This window comes from Anthonomus grandis, chromosome 2, assembly GCF_022605725.1.
Source record: "Anthonomus grandis grandis chromosome 2, icAntGran1.3, whole genome shotgun sequence".
NCBI lineage: Eukaryota > Metazoa > Arthropoda > Insecta > Coleoptera > Curculionidae > Anthonomus > Anthonomus grandis.
Genome location: NC_065547.1, coordinates 1,338,954 through 1,354,121, shown reverse-complemented (window position 1 = coordinate 1,354,121; position 15,168 = coordinate 1,338,954). Strand labels below are relative to the sequence as shown.

Here is a 15,168-nt window from a genome sequence, read left to right as displayed (position 1 = left end):
TTAAATAAATGACATTTGATGACTGACAGTTGTCATAATTTCTTACAAAAAGTTGCCAGTTATGATGATTATACACGATTTACTCAAAACGGTTTAATAAGTAGGAAAATCTATTTTAGGTGGTGCTATACTATTGCCCCAATTTCTACCGCATTTCACGTTCCAGGAACATTCTGGATCGTCTGGAAATGTTACTTTTTCAACGTAGTTGGATCAAATACAAACGGGAGATGCAATTTTATAGCGATCGTCCATGATTTCCGGATGTCAGAGGCACATTTATCTCAATTTATGGGTCAAAAGTCCACTTTTTCACTTTCTACCTCGATTTACGTTCCAGGAACATTCTGGATCGTTTGGAAATGTTACTTTTCCAACGTAGTTGGATGAAATACAAACAGGAGATGCAATTTTATAGCGATCGTCCATGATTTCCGGATGTCAGAGGCACATTTATCTCAATTTATGGGTCAAAAGTCCACTTTTTCACTTTCTACGTCGATTTATGTTTCAGAAACATTCTGGATCATTTAGAAATGTTACTTTTCCAACGTAGTTGGATCAAATACAAACGAGAGTTGCAATTTTATAGCGATCGTCCATGATTTCTGGATGTCAGAGGCACGTTTACCTCAATTTATGGGTCAAAAGTCCACTTTTGCACTTTCTACCTCGTTTCACGTTCCAGGAACATTCTGGATCGTTTGGAAATGTTACTTTTCCAACGTAGTCGGATCAAATACAAACGGGAGATGCAATTTTATAGCGATCGTCCATGATTTCCGGATGTCAGAGGCACATTTACCTGAATTTATGGGTCAAAAATCCACTTTTTCACTTTCTACGTCGATTTATGTTTCAGGAACATTCTGGATCATTTAGAAATGTTACTTTTCCAACGTAGTTGGATCAAATACAAACGAGAGTTGCAATTTTATAGCGATCGTCCATGATTTCCGGATGTCAGAGGCACATTTACCTGAATTTATGGGTCAAAAATCCACTTTTTCACTTTCTACGTCGATTTATGTTTCAGGAACATTCTGGATCATTTAGAAATGTTACTTTTCCAACGTAGTTGGATCAAATACAAACGAGAGTTGCAATTTTATAGCGATCGTCCATGATTTCTGGATGTCAGAGGCACATTTACCTCAATTTGTGGGTCAAAAGTCCACTTTTTCACTTTCTACCTCGATTTACGTTCCAGGAACATTCTGGATCGTTTGGAAATGTTACTTTTCCAACGTAGTTGGATCAAATACAAACGAGAGTTGCAATTTTATAGCGATCGTCCATGATTTCTGGATGTCAGAGGCACATTTACCTCAATTTGTGGGTCAAAAGTCCACTTTTTCACTTTCTACCTCGATTTACGTTCCAGGAACATTCTGGATCGTTTGGAAATGTTACTTTTCCAACGTAGTCGGATCAAATACAAACGGGAGATGCAATTTTATAGCGATCGTGCATGACTTCCTGATGTCAGAGGCACATTTACCTCAATTTATGGGTCAAAAGTCCGCTTTTCCACTTTCTACCTCGTTTCACGTTCCAGAAACATTCTGGATCGTTTGGAAATGTTACTTTTCCAACGTAGTCGGATCAAATACAAACGGGAGATGCAATTTTATAGCGATCGTCCATGATTTCCGGATGTCAGAGGCACATTTACCTGAATTTATGGGTCAAAAATCCACTTTTTCACTTTCTAAGTCGATTTATGTTTCAGGAACATTCTGGATCATTTAGAAATGTTACTTTTCCAACGTAGTTGGATCAAATACAAACGAGAGTTGCAATTTTATAGCGATCGTCCATGATTTCTGGATGTCAGAGGCACATTTACCTCAATTTGTGGGTCAAAAGTCCACTTTTTCACTTTCTACCTCGATTTACGTTCCAGGAACATTCTGGATCGTTTGGAAATGTTACTTTTCCAACGTAGTCGGATCAAATACAAACGGGAGATGCAATTTTATAGCGATCGTGCATGATTTCCGGATGTCAGAGGCACATTTACCTCAATTTATGGGTCAAAAGTCCACTTTTCCACTTTCTACCTCGTTTCACGTTCCAGTAACACTCTGGATCATATGGAAATGTTAATTTCCTGACGTATTTGGATCCAATACAAACGGGAGATGCAATTTTATAGTAATCGTCCATGATTTCCAGATGTCAAAAGCACATTTACCTCGATATATGAGTCAAAAATCCACTTGTTCACTTTCTACCTCGTTTTACGTTTCAGGAACATTCTGGATCATTTGGAAATGTTACTTTTCCAACGTAGTTGGATCAAATACAAACGAGAGATGTAATTTTATAGCGATCGTCCATGATTTCCGGATGTCAGAGGCACATTTATCTCAATTTATGGGTCAAAAGTCCACTTTTTCACTTTCTACCTCGTTTCACGTTCCAGGAACATTCTGGATCGTTTGGAAATGTTACTTTTCCAACGTAGTTGGATCAAATACAAACGGGAGATGTAATTTTATAGCGATCGTCCATGATTTCCGGATGTCAGAGGCACATTTATCTCAATTTATGGGTCAAAAGTCCACTTTTTCACTTTCTACCTCGTTTCACGTTCCAGGAACATTCTGGATCGTTTGGAAATGTTACTTTTCCAACGTAGTTGGATCAAATACAAACGAGAGATGCAATTTTATAGCGACCGTCCATGATTTCCGGATGTCAGAGGCACATTTATCTCAATTTATGGGTCAAAAGTCCACTTTTTCACTTTCTACCTCGATTTACGTTCCAGGAACATTCTGGATCGTTTGGAAATGTTACTTTTCCAACGTAGTTGGATCAAATACAAACAAGAGATGTAATTTTATAGCGATCGTCCATGATTTCCGGATGTCAGAGGCACATTTACCTCAATTTATGGGTCAAAAGTCCACTTTTTCACCTTCTACTTCGTTTTACGTTTCAGGAACATTTTGGATCGTTTGGAAATGCTACTTTTCCAACGTAGTTGGATCAAATACAAACGAGAGATGCAATTTTATAGCGATCGTCCATGATTTCCGGATGTCAGAGGCACATTTATCTCAATTTATGGGTCAAAAGTCCACTTTTTTACTTTCTACCTCGTTTCACGTTCCAGGAACATTCTGGATCGTTTGGAAATGTTACTTTTCCAACGCAGTTGGATCAAATACAAACGAGAGATGCAATTTTATAGAGATCGTCCATGATTTCTGGATATCAGAGGCACATTTATCTCAATTTATGGGTCAAAAGTCCACTTTTTCACTTTCTACCTCGTTTCACGATCCAGGAACATTCTCGATCATCTGGAAATGTTACTTTTCCAACGTAGTCTGATCAAATACAAACGGGAGATGCAATTTTATAGCGATCGTGCATGATTTCCGGATGTCAGAAGCACATTTCCTCAATTTATTGGTCAAAAGTCCACTTTTGCACTTTCTACCTCGTTTCACGTTCCAGGAACATTCTGGATCATCTGGAAATGTTAATTGCCTGACGTATTTAGATCCGGTAAAGACGAGAAATGGACTTTTATAGCGATCGTTCATTATGCCTGAATGTCAGAGGCACATTTATCCCTATTTATGGGTCAAAAGTCCACTTTTTCACTTTCTACCTCGTTTTACATTCCAGGAACATTCTGCACCGTTTGGAAATGATACTTTTCTAACGTAGTTAGATCAAATACAAACGAAAGATGCAATTTTATAGCAATGGTCAATGAATTCTGGATGTCAGAGGTACATTTATCCCAATTTGGGTGTCAAAAGTCCACTTTTTCACTTTTTACCTCGATTTACGTTCCAGGAACATTCTGGATCGTTTGGAAATGTTACTTTGCCAACGTAGTTGGATCAAATACAAACGGGAGTTGCAATTTTATAGCGATCGTCCATGATTTCCGGATGTCAGAGGCACATTTATCTCAATTTATGGGTCAAAAGTCCCCTTTTTCACTTTCTACCTCGTTTCACGTTCCAGTAACACTCTGGATCATATGGAAATGTTAATTTCCTAACGTATTTGAATTCAATATAGATGAAACATGCAATTTCATAGCCATCGTCCATGATTTTTGGATGTCAAAAGCACATTTACCTGAATTTATGGGTCAAAAGTCCACTTTTTCACTTTCTACCTCGTTTCACGTTCCAGGAACATTCTGGAGTATCTGGAAATGTTAATTTCCTGACGTATTTAGATCCACTACAGACGAGAAATGCAATTTTATAGAGATCGTCCATGATTTCCGGATGTCAGACGAACATTTATCCCAATTTGGGTGTCAAAGGTCCACTTTTTTCACTTTCTACCTCGTTTTACCTCTCAGGAACATTCTGGATCATTTGGAAATGTTACTTTTCCGACGTAGTTGGATCAAATACAAACGAGAGATACAATTTTATAGCGATCGTCCATGATTTCTGGATATCAGAGGCACATTTATCCAAATTTAGGTGTCAAAAGTCCACTTTTTGAGTTTCTACCTCGTTTTACGTTTCGGGAACATTCTGGATGGTTTAGAAATGTTACTTCTCCAACGTAGTTGAATCAAATACAAACGGGAGATGCAATTTTATAGCGATCGTCAATGAGTTCCGGATGTCAGAGGCACATTTATCCCGATTTATGGGTCAAAAGTCCACTTTTTCAATTTCTACCTCATTTTACGTTCCAGGAACATTCTGGATCATTTGGAAATGTTACTTTCCTGACGTATTTGAATCCAATACAAACGGGAGATGAAATTTTATAGCGATCATCCATGATTTTTGGATGTCAAAAGTCATGGGGGGTAAAATTAGAATAGTGGACTGTATTTTTATAGGTGGAATGAAATATTACGACGGTTAAGACAACCCTATTAAAGTGGTGGCCTACCTTGCTGTCGCTTCCTTTTCTATCAACTTCAAACTGCTTGTCCCACAGGTTCACCTCCGGAGGGTTATTTTGCTTAAAGGCACATGGAATTCACTCGCGATAAAATATGTGTGTATATTGAGAGCAACCTATTTTGTTCAAGGTTTATGCGCTTCTTCCGACTGCATCAAAATTCGGTGCAGTACTACCTGGTGATGCGTGTGACTCTTCTCGGTCAAAGAATAAGGCTGTCTCACTATGACGCGATAAAAGGCCGCGAAAGTAATTAGAATAAGATTAGAATTTAAAACCAATAAAGCACATGTTAATTATATTTAAACACAAGACCCAATAAAGAAAAAAATATATATATAAATAAGTAACCATTCCGCTTTGACGGAACACACATTTACCCCGATATATGGGTCAAAAGTCCACTTTCTACCGCATTTCATGTTCCAGTAATTTTCTGAATCATCTGAAAATGTTGCTTTACTGACATTCTGTGATAAAGGCACTGAATTTAAAAAAAAAATACCTTAAAGATTTCTGGTAGTAAACAACAGTATTTCAAACTCTCCTGTAGAACTTTTTTATTCAACACTAATAGAACATTATCGTTGCATTAAATATACAAATAAATTCACTACAGAACAATTAATAATAAAATGAATTTTATTAGGATACAACAATTCCATTCATAAGATTACAATATTGACCCCATTTGAAATAATTAAAGGCAATATAAATGATACCAATGGGAGATGCAATTTCATAGTGATCGTCCATGATTTCTGGATGTCAAAAGCACATTTACCTCAATTTATGGGTCAAAAGTCCACTTTTCCACTTTCTACCTCGTTTCACGTTCCAGGAACATTCTGGATCATCTGGAAATGTTAATTTCCTGACGTATTTGGATCCAATACAGATGAGAGATCAAATTTTATAGCGATCGTCCATGATTTCCGGATATCAGGCACATTTATCCCGATTTATGGGTCGAAATTTCACTTTTTCACTTCTCTAGTATTATGAGTGATGAAAAAACTTGTATAATTCTTAATTGAATATCATACAGGAATAACTTTTGCTTTTTAATTTGATAAGTTATATTAACAATTTTTTTTAATATCAGGGTCTCTTGTCCCGTATATAGTAGAAGCATTTTACAAATACTGACACCTAAGACAAAGTTTTTGAAGAAGCTGACAACGAGTACTGCGTCGATGGATTTACATTAATTTTTAAACAAAATTCTTAATTTAAGGACAACCATTTTAGTGGTACCATTGGATTAACTCGGAAAAATGCATGCAAATGAGTTGATTTTAATTTTTAAAACTCCTACAGTACTAAGATACACGCAAAAATTCTCACTTTCTTCGATGCAAATAAGCCCAAGAGATCCGATGTCAACACACCTTCGAATGCAAAACGGCAACGACCTCATTAACATCATCAGGAATAATCATAAATTAGCATAAACATATTAAGAGACCGATGTTATAAAAATGAGGCGACCGATTGGGCGAAACGAATGTCGCTTTTCACGTGTAAAGAAATCACTTTCACCGCTTTTTATGGTGCGATAAAGCACTAGGCGAACTTGAAGCCAAGAAAATCGCATCGATTCTGAACGATAGAAATCACAATATATAGAAAAGTGCACTAAATCACGGAGAAAACATCTGTGGGCATATGTAATCATGACGTTTTTTTTGCTATATGTAATTCCGTAAACTATGCTAGAACAACACAATTTCCAGACAGGTACAAGAAAATATTAATTAGAAAATAAAAATCTGATGCGGTGTGAAAATGTTTGTTCGTCGCTTGCAAGCAAATTAAGGGATCAGATTTATTACAAGAAGTACGAAAAGTTAAAAAATGTAAATAATTTAATAAATACTCATGTTTTTAAGGCGTTTAAAAAGTTAATCGGAATAAGGAAGTGGCGTAACGCGTCTTTATTTAATACAAATAAAGTGGCTTTTTAGGGAAGTAAAATTGTTGTTATTTTTTTAAGCGAAAACCATACGTCGGACGAAAAAAAATCAAGAGCTGAAATTTCCTTAATAGTGATTGAGGATGTTAAAAATAACTTTTATTTTAAGAAAAAGTATTTTTTTCAATAAAGATATTCAATAGAAGACCTATAGGGACACCACTGGCAAAGAAAATATTTTTTTTCACATCAATAATTGCGTCTTGATGCATAGAATATATTATGTACTAAATTTCATAAAAATGTCTACAATATTGTTTAAGGTATAAAAAACTGATTTTTTTTTAAAACTTTAACACCCTGTTTCTAAAAAGTTAAGACATTTAGGACATATTATGTTCATAGGAACTTTTTTTTTTAAATGGGTTCAGCAATCATCCTCTTAAATATTAGCACGTCTTTAAGGAACACCCTGAATATTAAAGGCCTGTGAAAATATACTGTAGATATATTTCAGTATTCGTATTATTATATTTAAATACAATAACACATTTATTTTATTAAGCCAGTAAATTGATAAAAGTAGCTTGGAGCAACATGTTTGTCATGTTTTGTTTCAGTTACTAACGTCTACTGTTAATTTTCTTTCTTAGGGTGTGCTAAATAAATGTTTTTTACAAGTTTCTAGTTTTTATTTATATACATAGGCAAATTCATCTTTATTTTGTAATGTGAGCAAGACTGGGTTTCTTAATAAAATATTATATTTTTTTTATATAACCAATTTCTATATATAACGGCTCAGCATGATATTTTTCAATAAACGTTATGTACGTACATTAATGTACCACTCTTAGAAAAACTGGATGCATCAAGTGGAATACTACAATTCTTACCATCCTTGTTTTTATATTTTATTTACATTATTACTATATTCACTATTTTCATGATTATTATAATTATTTATTTCGTAAAATCTTTTCCAAAAAAGTTGTTGAAGTTATTTCAGAGTTATTTTTAATATGAAATACAACTAACCAATTAAAGTTCCGTACTAATAGTTTAAATTTATTTTTAATTTTTATTTATTTACTTTTTCTCTAAAGGTGTATTAAATCTTTCTGATTTTCTCTTTGTTTCGTAAAAAGAATTATTGACCTGTGATGTCTTCGTTTTTTCTACCTGTTGTTTTTTTATAGTAAATTAAATACCTATCTATAGTGATTTAAAAAGTAAAATAGTTGAACTATACCTGAATATCGATGAACGACCCTAAGCAAACTTCTATAGATATTTCTGGAGAAATGAGTGAAATGGGAAATTCTGTGTCTGCTCGCACGGTGAGAAGAAGGCTAAATGAAGTGGGGCTTTTTGGAAGAGTTGTTGTAAAGAAACCACTAATATTAAAGAAAAATAAAAAGGATCGCTTGAAATTTGCACGAGATCATCTTATCTGGTCTCACCAAAATTGGAATACTGTATTATTGTTTAGTGACGAAAGTAAGTTTCAATTATTTGGGAGTGACGGGAAACGTTATGTCCGGCGACCAAAAGATACAAGGTACAGCCACAAATAACAAATGCCTACGGTAAAACATGGTGGTGGAAGCGTAATGGTGTGGGGTTGTTTCTGCCGATCAGGTGTTGGCTCCCTGGTTAAAATTGATGGAATAATGGACCGTTTTTTCTGAATATGAATCCCATAGAGAATTTATGGGATCATTTGGACAGGAAGATTCGAAACCATTCGATTTCAAACAAGGCTCAACTGTGGGAAATACTGCAAACTGAGTGGGTTGCCATTTCCAGTGAAGACTGTGCAAGAAGATGTAGAGAAGTAATAAATTCGGAGGGATATGCCACAAAATATTAGCGGATTTTGATTTAGATTTAATTTATATAAATAACTTTCTTCAGTTTCCAAATTTTTGGCCAAGAAAATATTAATATGTTAAGTTAGGTAATATATTATATATACTCTATCACAATATGAGTAACTTTATTATAGTTCCTGGTTTCTTAAAAAAAAATTCAAATTAAAAAAGTTTCCATACTTTTGGCCACCACTGTACTAATTATAATAAGTTTTGTACCTGTTATGTTTATGTTTATAATAATTATTATATGGGTCTTTCTTAAAAAGAGGGACAATTTCGTAAACTTAAAAAAAAGAAATAAAAATTTGGAATTTCATTTGTATATTAACAAAACTAATCCAGCTTTATAAAAAAAATTAAAAAAACACTGTCCATGGAGCTGATAACACTTACCATGGAGTTGTTCACATAATTAAAAACCCAATTTGTTTAACATATTAATAAAATTATATTCTAAGAAATATACCAAATGGATAACTAAGCATTTAAACAAATAATTTATTTTGTATTGTATGACTGGCTTGCAATATCTATCCCAAAATCTATGTTGTCAGTGTATGGATATATATATGTATATAAATATATGTCGGATATATATATATATATACATATATGTAGTTCAATTTGGCTATCTTAGTAAATCAAATAATCCTTTCAGTTAAAGGTAATATGGAATAGCCTAAAAGCAAGAAAATTCATATTACTTTATTTTACAAAACATTCTATTTTTTAAATAAAAATACCTTGTATCTTTTACAAAGGCCAGTCATTAATGTCCATGAGGTTTGCAGTTTCATGCTTTGTATTTAATTAGAAGGAAATATTGCAGCCTGAAAATGGGTCATTAAAATATAATCTATGGAATCCTAAAATCTATAGTTACCTTTTACATTAAAGATACTTCTTATTTCACTGTTATGTAATTCGGAAAAGTATCTTCCTTAAAAACAAATCTTTTCCTTCGTAAAGCTTGAGGGCTTGCCAAAGATACTGGGGCTGTATCCTCTTGTGTTGGCCAAATAAACACGAACTTATTTTTGAGTGAAGGAAGTCTTCTCATAAATTTTATATCAAAGATTTTGTCAGTTACTGTGTCAATGATTTGCCCAACGTAATAAATTTTAGAGCATTTTGGCCATTCAACCAGGACAAAGGAATTGTTACTTGGTAAGCTTGGAGCTTTTATCTGATTTATCTCCATGAAGGAAGATAAAGGCTGATCGTCTTCGGAATCTGAATAAATGTCATTGTAACTAACCGCTTTAGAAGGTAAAGATGAAAACTGCGTTTTTATGAGAAAATGTCCTAATCCATAATGAGCGCAGTATGTACCTAAAATGCAGCTTTGGGCAACTAAGTCGACGAAATTATATGGCTCCCTTTCATTCCAGTATAACTGATGTACACTCATCGTACCCTTAAATGGTTCTAAATTATCGGGTAATAATTCATCTCATTTAATAATATCTTTTTCCGTAATGCTTTCGATTTGGATTCCAGGACGAGCATCTTTTAGATGAAAGATTAGTTGCTCAAAATTTGAAATATCATATCCATAAGCTACGAATCGGTCGGCAGTTCTTTTAGACAGCCACCAACCCCATCCACTGCTCCTTTTCCGTGTCTGCTTTCGAAGTAATTCCAAAATATTTCACCGACACCAAGTTAATTAGCCAACTCAGTTCCAATAAACTAAAACATGGTTTTATTTTTATATTGGGTACTTGGCCCATCACTCCAAAAATGTACCCTGTTTAAAAATGGCATGATTTCTCTTATTGTTTTTATCAGTGGTGCTAAATGAGCAACTATAGCAGAGGGGTCGTGACGAAGGCATTCTGAGAAGCTGCAAAAACTTTCAGCTTTAATATCCTCACACACTTTTCGATACCAGACAATAGTGTGCATCGAAACTTGAGCAGTTTGAACTTAATTAATTTAACTAATTTTATCCCTACGCCTTTGCTCTCCTTGCTTCTCTTTTTTGTTTTCTTCTTTTTTCATCACCAATTTCCTTTTTTTAGTCATTGTAACAGGCCTAGTAAAAAATATTTATATAAATATTCGCATTTCTAATACATTTTTAAATTCCGATAAATATATACACAAGTAAATCAGCTCCATGGACATCGGTCAACTCCGTGGACTTCGAAATCCACGGAGTGGATGTCCATGGAGGTGATATTTTCAAATAAATTCAAAAATATAAAGTTACTGGTTATGACTTAATCTCACATTTAGTAGCATGCGGATAATGGTCATGACATTGTTTCTAACTAAAGCAAAAAAAAAAGCATATTATTATATATGATTGGTTTATTATAAACGCAATGGAGTTGATTATTAATAAAAATACTTACTTAGGTATTAAACTTTGAAGAAATTTAAACAATTCAAACAAATACTTGACACATCCACATCACCCACTACAACTAAAAGAATTTCTTACAAAATGATTCAAAGTTCGGTACACTGCTTGTCGTCGTGACAATCTATTAGTATTTTTTTTTAATTTTAGGGTTGGCCACGGAGTTGATTTATGAGCTGGTTACAGGAATGTTTTAGGTAATATACAAAATGATATTTTTTTTATTTATCGATATTTGTTTTTTTATATATTATTATCCCCTTTAACGTCCAGAAAAATACAAATAACAAATAATTTCAAATTTTTAATGGTAATATTTGATGAGTTTTATGTCGATGCATTGGTTAGTTACAGTCCATGGAGGTGATTTTATAATTATTTAAAATTCTTTTTGTTAAATAGAAAAAAAATTTTGCTTTTTTTTTAAATATTCCATTTCTATTTATTATAAAGGATATATCGATATTGGTTTAGAACTTACTTTTCTTTTTCTTTTACTTTTATAACGCGGTTACAGAATATTGACATCAATTTGAAGAATTACCCATATACTAATATATTAATTTTTTATACAGCTTAAAAAAATTGTTTTTATTAATATTAGCTAAATATAATATTGCATTTTTTAATATTTGGGAAAATGTAAACGAATTTTTTTCGTATTTCTAATTTTAATAAAAATTAGGTTGTTTAGATCATACAAAACGTTTTTTTTTTAATTAGGTAAATACGAAAAAACATAGGTCAAGTTTTCAAAAAAAAAGTACGTACTCAGTTATTAGTATAACAGCTTCTCTTTAAACGTATTAAATTTTAGTTCTAAAAAACGTCAGCGTATTAAGCTAAACATTTTAAAATCATTAATATCAATATTTTATATTTTCATTTCAATATTATTATATAACCCCTTTTCAATATTATTATATAATTAGAGTGTGCCTGCGGTGAGGACACTTACAAATTAATTTTTACTGACGGTCCTGGTGTGCTTACAGCGAAGATATCATTGATGACGTATGCGAATGCGTGTCGCTCCTCTAAATTTAAGCGCCAATAAGAGTCGAGTATTATTTGGACAGTTTGCATATTAATGTTCGCACGTGGTATTGTTGTGGTAACAAGTTTCCCTGTTTTTTGGTTGTTAGAGCAGTTTTTGGGACCATGGGTGGTAAGATTTGCTTTTATATTAGAAATAAAATATCTAGGATGATATTTATGTTATCGCTAGAACGCAATTTTGAGAAAAAGGTATAAGTTTTATAGAAAATATATGGTGTGCTCAGGGCGGTGACACCAGTCTCTTAGGCAAATAATTTTCTCAAAATTTCATGAGTATTTTTTTATAGGATTTTATTTTTATTTACAGATAAATTTTATAACAATCTCAACTCCAATGACCTGTATGATTATTTGGAAGAAATTCCTTGTGACAACATTAGCGAGTTAGGAGATGTTAGTGAAGATGAGATTGAAGGGGACGCATAAATAGTAGGCCCAACGGCAGCAGCGTCGCCAGCAATTGATTTGTTTGACATAGAAAATATTCCTATTATATTTGGGAATGATACTTTGTCCCAAGACGCTGATGCTGACTTAGCCGAATGGAGCAGTGAGGATGAGCTACCTTTGTCACTAATACGAGCCCAGGAAATTCGGAAAAAAACTATATGGACTAACTCCAACTCACACTGTGTTCGAAATTTTAAAGAATTTGGAGAAGAAATAGGACCAAACATTTCCACCGATCTAGAAACCCCTACCGACATGTTTTTGCATATATTCCCTGAGCATCTGTTAGACCACATAGCTTTTCAAATTAACTTATATGCCTTGCAAAAAAACGGAGGTAATAGTCATGCATTTACGCCTACTAATGTAAAGGAAATAAAGGGTTTTATTGCAATAAATTTGATAATGGGCATAAAAAAGCTACCCAGCTACAAGGATTACTGGTCCTCACGATTGGAAATGAGAGATCCATTCATATAAGTTCAATAATGTCGAGAGACAGGTTTTCATGGATGTTAGCCAACCTGCACCTAAACGACAACTCACTGTACAGCCTGGCCGTGATCACCAAAACTTTGATAAGCTTTACAAATTACGGATTTGTTAGATGTATTATCTGATATATATGAAAATGCTTTGAAACAAAGTCAACATCAAGCTATTGATGAGTCGATGATCCGATTCAAAGGATGAAGCTCCCTAAAACAGTATATGCCAAAGAAACCAGTAAAACGTGGCTATAAAGTTTGGATTCGTTCCGAAAATTCAGGATACGTATGTCAATTTCAGATTTACACTGGTAAAATAGGTCAAATGACCGAAAAGTCTCTTGGTGGTAGAGTTGTTAGAGACCTTAAGAGAGACTTAGTTGGAAAAGGGTACGAAATATATTTTGACAATTATTTTAATTCGGTCGAGCTGCAAAAACAACTACAAACTGAGTTGATTTACGCTTGCGGTACCGTCAGAAAAGATCGAAAGAATCTACCAACAGATCTACTAGATGACAAGCAGTTAACAAGGGGTGAATTCGATTGGAGAGTTAGCACTGATGGGTTGACATTTTTGAAATGGATGGATAATAGGACAGTCCATTTTTTAACTAATTATCTGGATCCATGCAAAAATCAATGGGTTTCCCGCAAAAAAAAGATGATTCCGCCGAAGATGTTACTTTTCCTGAACTAGTAAAGAAATATAATACGCATATGGGATACGTGGATAAGACGGACATGCTAAAAACTCTTTATGTGGTTGACCGAAAGTCGAAAAAGTGGTGGCATAGAATTTTTTTCTATTTCATAGATTTATCCTTAGTAAATGCATTCATATTGTATCAAAAAAGAACGGATTCCAACGCGCAACTTTCGCTAAAACTTTTTCGACTTTCAGTGGGCCTAGGACTTGAGGGAGCTGAACAAGGTTTACCGAAAAGGGGTCGGCCATCAGCAACGGTGAATCATTTCAAACGTACTGTACTATACGAAATTCGGTACGACTCTTGTTCCCACACGCCTCTATATGGCAAGCCTGGAAGATGTGCTTTTTGTAGTACCAAGGCGGAACCTTACAAATCAAGATGGCATTGTACAAGGTAGCTGTTGATATTACATTGATAAATAAATAAACATAGTTAATTATTGTTATTTTTTTAGGTGTGATGTTGCCCTGTGCCTTTCAGATAAGAAAAACTGTTTCCATCAATATCATACCAAATAATTTTTTTATAATCAGTGTATTTTTCTAGCAATAAAAAATTAGTTTTTCCCAATTTTTTTTTGTTTATCTGCCTAGTGTCCTTACAGTGAGCACACCTCATTGTAACTAACTCATATGCAAAAAAAAAAGATTTAATATTAAATAATCTTTAATTAATTGAGCAAAACAAACATTTTCACCAAAAGTTAAAAAAAAATAAATCCGGCCTCAAAGGGATAATTAAATATAAAACAAACCCTATACTTATGCTTTTGTAATTATTGACCCAAAATTGCAATACTTAATTTGAGTATATTATTCTTATAAATACAAATTGTAGGCTTATATTTAAAATACTGTTTATTTTATTATAAATAAGTCGTAATTTTGATACCAAAATTTCAAATTTTCAAATTCGATAAAATCTTTAATCTAACCCAATCTTATATTTATTTCTAAAGACGCTTTCGATTTAAACTGAACTACTGATATTTTATTATAAATATTTATAGTAACAATTTGATTCAATTGGATACATAAAAATTAATCTTTTCCATGTTGATATGTGTATTTAATTTAAATGAAGATTTTATATTTTTATATTAAATCTTGGATTAGTCTTGGGGATATAGAAAGCTAAGATAGCCTTATATTAATACTATTAATTCAAAAAATTAAGAAGAATTTACTGCCGACTGCAACTTACAGGTTTTTTCTAGTGAGTTTGATCTACTTTTCGATTCTGTAATCAAAATTATATCGTATATAATTTTAATAAATGTTACTTTTGTAAAAGTACGTACTGAACGTTTCAAACAGCCCTTGTAAATAATATGACACAATCATAAGGTTTTTACACCGTAACAATTCCGCCAGAAAAACAAAATTTCCAAACA

General features: G+C 33.3%; 1 long non-coding RNA gene across 1 annotated transcript; it reads right to left on the bottom strand.

Annotated features, from left to right (window-relative positions):
- Nucleotides 1-9,127: 9,127 nt before the first annotated feature.
- Nucleotides 9,128-10,857, bottom strand: LOC126750618 (uncharacterized). The gene is made up of 3 exons (XR_007665773.1): nucleotides 9,581-10,857; nucleotides 9,441-9,527; nucleotides 9,128-9,376 (listed from the first exon to the last, which is right to left on the bottom strand). It is a non-coding gene; the product is annotated as an uncharacterized LOC126750618 (long non-coding RNA).
- Between the last annotated feature and the right edge of the window lie 4,311 nt (nucleotides 10,858-15,168).